Source organism: Calonectris borealis, chromosome 1 (genome assembly GCF_964195595.1).
Source record: "Calonectris borealis chromosome 1, bCalBor7.hap1.2, whole genome shotgun sequence".
Classification (NCBI taxonomy): Eukaryota; Metazoa; Chordata; class Aves; order Procellariiformes; family Procellariidae; genus Calonectris; species Calonectris borealis.
In genome coordinates this window covers 82,134,840-82,141,869 of record NC_134312.1, presented here as the reverse complement: position 1 = coordinate 82,141,869, position 7,030 = coordinate 82,134,840, and positions in this window count along the sequence as shown.

The following is a 7,030-nucleotide window of genomic DNA, read 5'->3' as shown; positions in this document are numbered from 1 at the left end:
GATGCAGCCATATCTATGGAAAGTCACTCTTGCAATGCGATGAGTAACTTTGAGTGCTTTTGTACCGGGGGACTGTGGTATTTGGGAAATGCAAACCTGGCTACTTCCCAGACTATGGTTAGATGATGTGGAGCAGGGTCACAAATAAAAAGGGTGGCATGTCCTGCACAGCTCCCTGGAGGTTCCTCACTTCAGCTGCTGAGGCAGGCAGCTGGCTTTCTAAGACCCTAAGAAATCAAAGAGAGTAAGGGCTGGAGGGATAGGCTCCAGGAGCAGAGCAAGGGGTTTGGAGGACGTCTCTTCATCTTGTCTCTCTCTGTGGCACTGCAGGATATAAAGGTATCTGGACCCAAAGGAGAAACATGTGTTTTCTAGCTCCCCTTCCTTGGTCAGCTTGGATGGAGGACACGTCCAAGTTCCCCAGGAGTTCTGGGAGGAGATGTTCAGATGTGTTTGGGACATGACGATGCACAAAATTACAAATTGTTCTGTGCTCTGACTTGCTTATAAATGAGTTGGCTTTCATTTGAAAGCATTATACTTGGGTTAGTGCTCTGCCAAGCCAAGGCTAGGATTTACTGCCAATGGGGCTGAGGACACTTTTAGCACTAGGTGGTATAGCCAGAATCACACAGCGGGGTGGCCTTGTCTCCCATGGGGATTGTGCTTCCTTAATTAACCTATGTGGGAGCAGAGCTGTGCTTACCCGGCTGCTAGACTCGGGGTGGCTCATGTGAAGCATTGGCAGTGCGACTATGGGGCAGACAAAGTGTGTGTGTGGAGGTGCTCTATGGGTGGCTTCCCAAATTAATCATTACTTAGCATTACAAAACGCAGAACTTTAAAAGTTTTGTTTATGACACCTTGCTTACAAGTGTCACAGCTAATAAAAGGCCTGTTGTCCGGCTGGAGTTATAAACTGGCACGTGAAGTCAGTCTGTGTTACTTGAGTTTACTAATAAATGGAACTGTAAGTCATAAGTAATATGGTTGTGTATATCTGCTTTCTTTCACTGGAGCAAGATGAAAAATTTGTTTATTTCTCTCTTTTACTTTCTAACTTATCTTCCCTGGCCCTGCTTTTGTGTAATTGTTCTCCTGACTTGAGAATGTCAGATCCCCGACTTCAGCCTCACTTGCCTTTTCAAGCTAGTTTACCTTATTAGTCTGTTCACTGCTGAATTTGCCTGTGTTGACTTAATCCTTCTTAGTATTTTTCTTGGCATATCTTATCTGGCAGCCCTTTATTTATCAACAGAGTTTCCCCAGAGGTGTTAAGTGGTAACAAACTTTCCAGAGACCTCCATAGGCAACTGAGATTTCTCTTTTCCCAGACCAATTGTCACATCAACCTCTGCTGTGAGGGGAGCAACAAAATGTGCTAAAATAATTGGTAATTATGAATTGTGAAGACAGGACTAACTCAGGGAAAAACTTCCCCTTAAACTCAGTGTTGCATAAACAGTCATTGTTGAATAAGTTACTGCCATTCACGCTTCCAAGTAGCCAAACTTTTATTTATAACTCTACAATTACAAACTCTAGTTTTTACTATCTATAGTTGTAAATTTTTCTTTAGCTCCTCAAGTTCCAAAATGTCTTCATTTTTGAAGGCCTGAGGCAATGAGAAAGAATAAGATAGAGACATTTAAATCCACCTTCCTTTCTCTGCAAGATTGTGCCATACTATAGCTTTCTATTACTTTCTTGTCAATATTTAACTAGCAGAGGCACTGGGGTACTCACCCCTTTTTTGGGGGGCTTTTCAATGTCTTTTACAGCAAATACTGTCAGAAACAGTGACAAATGACAATGGCAAAGGACCAGCATTATAACTAGCAAAACATTTGCCTTGCGTACCTCAAATCTTGCCTGTTCTCTGATTACATTTACTGGCACAACCTCTTCCTGCAAAACTTTTTGCTATTTTTGCTGGCATTTTCGCCAGCCCTGATTTCTCTAACCAGTTTATATACACTTGGTCCAATTAATTATGTTGCACTTTGGCAGCAGCTTTCCCCAAGTACCTTCCTAAGCCAGTGGTTCCCAAGGGGTTGTTCTCTTGGGAGTGGTTATGAGCCCAACAGCTCATTTTTGGAGAGGAGGAGCTTGCAGTGAGAAGTGAATCAGAAATACAGAAGTCGGGTCACCAGCTGAGGTGGGAATTTCTGTTGAAAGCCCTCTGCAAAGCTCTCTGCATACCCTGTTCAGGGAAAATTGGGGAAAGGTGGATTTTGCTGAGCAGTGGTTTTAAAAGTCACTTTCTTCCCTGGCCCTGAATTGAGTTATGTGCAGACTGATCTCTGTGCAGGTAGACTGTCACTTGTATCCGTGTGCCTGCAATCCCCGTCAGTGGGCCTTCATCTATGATGTTCTTTTTTCACTCCCTCCTCTTCCTCAGTCGTACCCGAACACATATCGGGACATAGACAAGGCCAGTGGGTAGGGATGCAGAACAATGGCGTTAAGGTGATCTGGTGTGTTTTCCCCTGTTGTGTTTTGTTTTGGCAGCCTACGGAAATCACTACTAGGTGGCTTTTCAAAGGCAGCTTCAGAGCTATTGCCTTGATGCTGTCTTGCCTAATCTTCATTCTGGGTCATTTTTATAGAAGGTGCATTTCTTTGATGTGTACTTTTGATGTGGCTTTTACATCTGGGTCTGGGTGAAGCTCACGTGATTAGCGGCGTAGTTTGTGCTGTTCCCCTGGAAGGAGCATGTCACCTCTGAGATTGCAGTGCAGGGAATTACGGGAATTTGTATCATCAGGTCACTTCTGGCAAGAGCAGTAGACGAGCGTGTGCCCCTCTCACGGCTCTGAATGGGACATTCAGCTGACCTGCAGGCAGCCATCGCTTCCTTTGCTTTGGTATCCCGTTCAATAGGTAGGGCGTGAATGCCAGAAATCCACTTTATCACTGTGCCATAGCACTTTTCAGAGTCAAGTAATCCTGATTCAGGCAGTTATGAAGTGGGACCTGTGGGATCTATTCTTAATGAACAACAGTACCTTCTGGTTGTCCTTAGTTGAGGGAGATGGGGGCAATTGGCTGGGATCCTTTCCCTTGAGACCTGGTGCTTCTTCTGTCATTTAAGCTATGGTGTATCAGCTAAGGATTGGTTGTCCTACATTACATCATTTTCCTCCTCCCTGATTTGCTTCTCTTAGAAAATGAATAGTAATACAATTTCCCTAGATTATTTAATTGATTATTTGGCTTGGTAACACTATGTCATCAGAATGTCAGAAGAAAAGCTTTAAATATTGAAGTCTGCAGGTTGACCTTTAGTCTTTGTTCTTTAGAATGAATTTGAACTTTCTTGCTGATGGCTTTAATTCATTGATGCATCTTAATGGAAAATAATTGATTTTTTTTTTCTCCCTGAAGATCACATTTACATAAAAAAAAAAGGAAAATGATATTGTAAGAAAAGATTTGCTAACAAAATGAAAACAATGTCTTTGATGTATGCCCTGGGTTTCAGGATATGAAATAATTTTCATTGAGGAAAGGCTCATGATAATGCTGTGACTTTTTCTCTCATTAAACTCTTCGCTACATTGCAAGGAAGTGAGAGATTATTACTAGACATTATCTATTCTTGCTTTACCAAAGACCAACATCATGAGGTGCATTCTCTGTCCTTTGTTTTCAAAAGTAGTAGGGCTGAAAGGCTTATCCTCTGTTTGTTCTCTAAAAAACAAATAAACCCCAGAAACCAACAAACAAAAAGCCCTCAACATCCTTCTCTTTTTTTATTGGACTAGGACACATAGTAGAAATCTTACAAAGCGTAGAGCAAGACTGGCAAAACACCGTTCTGATGAAAGAGCATCATTATAAAGTTAATACCACGTGCCACTAGGACTGCCATTTACTTGAAAAGAAGAATGAAAAAATATTTCTTTCTAATCTGAATAGCATGGGTCAGATTTTGTTTTTCATGCTAAATTCTGTTAGGCAAGACTGGAATAAGGTTGTGGTGGCCATAGCAGTAGCAGGAAGCTGATCCAAAGGTCGAGACAAACACATGCCTTTTGTCTGGAGTCCTTCAGTGCAAACTGGGGCAGCTCCCCTCTTCTTTTTCTCCTTACGCCTACTTTTGCTTTAGCTTACATCAGCTATGGACCAACAAGTGGATATTCTCAAGGGGATTGAGAAATGTCAAGCTCAGCCCTCTTTCTTCTCCTCTCACAGTGAAGCTGTGATGAGCCAGTTTCCTTCTAATCTTAGCCCACAGACACCCAAGGGCCACTCTGGACCCTCTTCTCTTTCCTCCTCTTCTCTGATACAGAAGATACTCTTATCATAAAGAAATTGTAATCAAAATGTTTTGAGATGTGTGTGTGCGATGGGGAGAGAGAACAGATTGTGAGGAGGGAGGAAATTTGGGAGCTGCGTGACTTCTAGAAGAATGTGAAAAATGTGAAGTTGGGGTAGCAGAAGCATTGTTGGGGTTGGGGACAACAGAAGGAGAGACAAACTGGCTGTTTTGGCAAAGAGGTGCCTTTGAGAAATGTAACGGTGCGGATTTGGCCCTAGTGGTGGTGCGAGTCAAGTTCCCTTGCCTGCAGCAGTGGATTAGACCTGCAGAATTTGTTGCACCCACACTATATGTATACATACAAACACACACACGTATGCATGCACACACATATATGTGTGCATATATATACACACACACACACACGAGTGTTTTTATGTCTATTTAGCCTGTGTTGTTGAAAAGAGGTTGCTATCTGTATTTGCCAGCACTCTATGTGCTGTACGTTCCACAAGATCACTTCTACCACAGTGTTTAGGAGAAATCGGCCAACTGATGATGAGTAACAGGCTGCTTGCGTGGTTGTTTACATGGCAGGAAGAAAGACTTCTCATCTAGAATCAGTCATACGTGCTAAATACCACCTCAAGCTTCGTGCCTTTTTTTCAGGGTTGGTCTGGTTGCTTCTTGTTTTGCTTTTATTAGGGTATTCTTAGTTTTTCAATTAAAAAAAAAAAAGAGAAAAGCCTTTTGGAGAAATTTAAAGGAAAATATATTTGTGATTTGGTGAAATGAGTCCAAGATCACAAACTTTCTACAACAAATATGTTTTTTTGGAAAGGAGTTAGTAAAATGATTTCTGACTCGACAAAAACATTTTTATCAATAATATATAGTGAAACTATTTCATAGTGTGCTTTTTGATAAACAATTCTTTTGAAAACTAATGAATTTGTAGGGGTTTTTTTTATAATTTTATGATAACGAAATGCTTTCTTCTTGAATAGTGTTGGACAGAAACTGAAAAATACTAGTCCATTCACATCTACCACCTCCAAGTCTTGGTCCCCCATAGTCCCCTTGGAATTTAACAACAGACATTTTTGAAAGGCATTTTAACTTTTAGCATTCAAAATAATGTCTGGGGAAAAACCCTAAAGTTTTGGTCACTGCGTATGTATGATTTTAAAAATTAGGTAAGACATGGCTTACCTTTGTACTGCAATTAAGGTAGCTCTGGCTACATTTTCTGTTAAATTAGTTTCCCATTACATTCGCTGGCAGTGCATAGCAAGCCGCTATTTACAGCACGCTTGCACCTTGCTACCCTCCTGTTACACTTAATTGTAATGGCAATCAATGTTACAACTCCATTCCTCTCCCTTTCCAGAAACCCAGCTACATGGGGATTTGACTCTACGCAGATTAGTTCTGCCCTCTTCCCCTGCCTTCCAAAATTGTGTGTGTGTGTGTCTGTGTGCACTCGTATGTTCATCCATAGATACATCAATGCCAAATATCTTGACCAGTCCTGTCGTATACACATATGTATCTAGGAATATATACATTTATGTATTTATAAGATTAAAAGTTTCTGAAAATGAATTATTGCAAGGCATTGCAGTCACTAGAATTAAAATGGAAGTGCTGAAACACAGAACAATTACAGTTTGTGCTCAGCGCTCAGGGTGTCTGATCCCGCTGTGCTCCTGCTGAGCACTGGAAGAAGCTCAGATAATCTGCCTATCATGAATCGTCGTGAAGTGTTGGGGAATGAGCCAAGATCCAGCAGGCCAGCTAGAGGAGATGCGATGGACTGGTGGTAGGCTGTGCTCTGCATATGCATTTGAGAACGGAATTGCTGCAGCAGCCAAGGGAATGGAGGTGTTTTGATTTCAGGCTCTTCCAATGCAGATAGCTGGAAACATTTACTAGACTAAAGCTTTAATGTTAAAATATAAACACTTCCCCCCCTCCTCTTCCCCCCGCCCCCGAAGACTTGATAGCGGAGACCTCTGCGGGATGTGACATTCTCTGTGTCTACAAATACACTGACAGGGCGCCTGAACTCAGACCTTGAGACAGTGTTTTTGCTTTGGGCAGCTGGAGATTTTTGACTATCGAAGTTCCCAACTGTGAAGATTTTATTTCAGCAAGAAAGATTTTTTTTTTTCCCCCCAGAACTAGAAAAGGTAAGAACTGTTCTACTTGTAAAACAAACAAACAACTTTCTAGTTAGTCCTGCCATTTGTCAAGGTGATTTCATTATCTTGCTGTGCAGCTGCTTCCAAATGGCCTTGGAGACATCATTTGAAGTACAGTGAAGTATTTGTGATAGAGTCAGAATGTTCTTGGCAATCCTGAGAATTGCTAGATTAAGAGCTTACCCAACAGCCTGCAGTATTATTGTGTACAGTTCTTGGAAATGTATATAAACCATGATTATTTCCCACCCCCCACGCATGCCTATGCAATAACATCCTTAAACATTTCTTGCTGTATGGTAGGGTCTTGAAATAAAAGCATACCCTATTTCTCTGGACTTTAAAAGCTCTTTATGCCAGAAGAGCATTATGGTGTTAACACCAAGAGTAAATTAAAGTCCTTGCCTTGTAAAACTAAGAATTTGGGATAATATTCTCAGGTGCAAATGGTATGTTGTTCCGGAAGTTATTACCAATTTGTCTTTGCTGAAGACCTGTCCCTATCACTTTCTGGAGGACACTTATCAGAGATGGACCCTTCCAGGTCATACATATCTGGGTT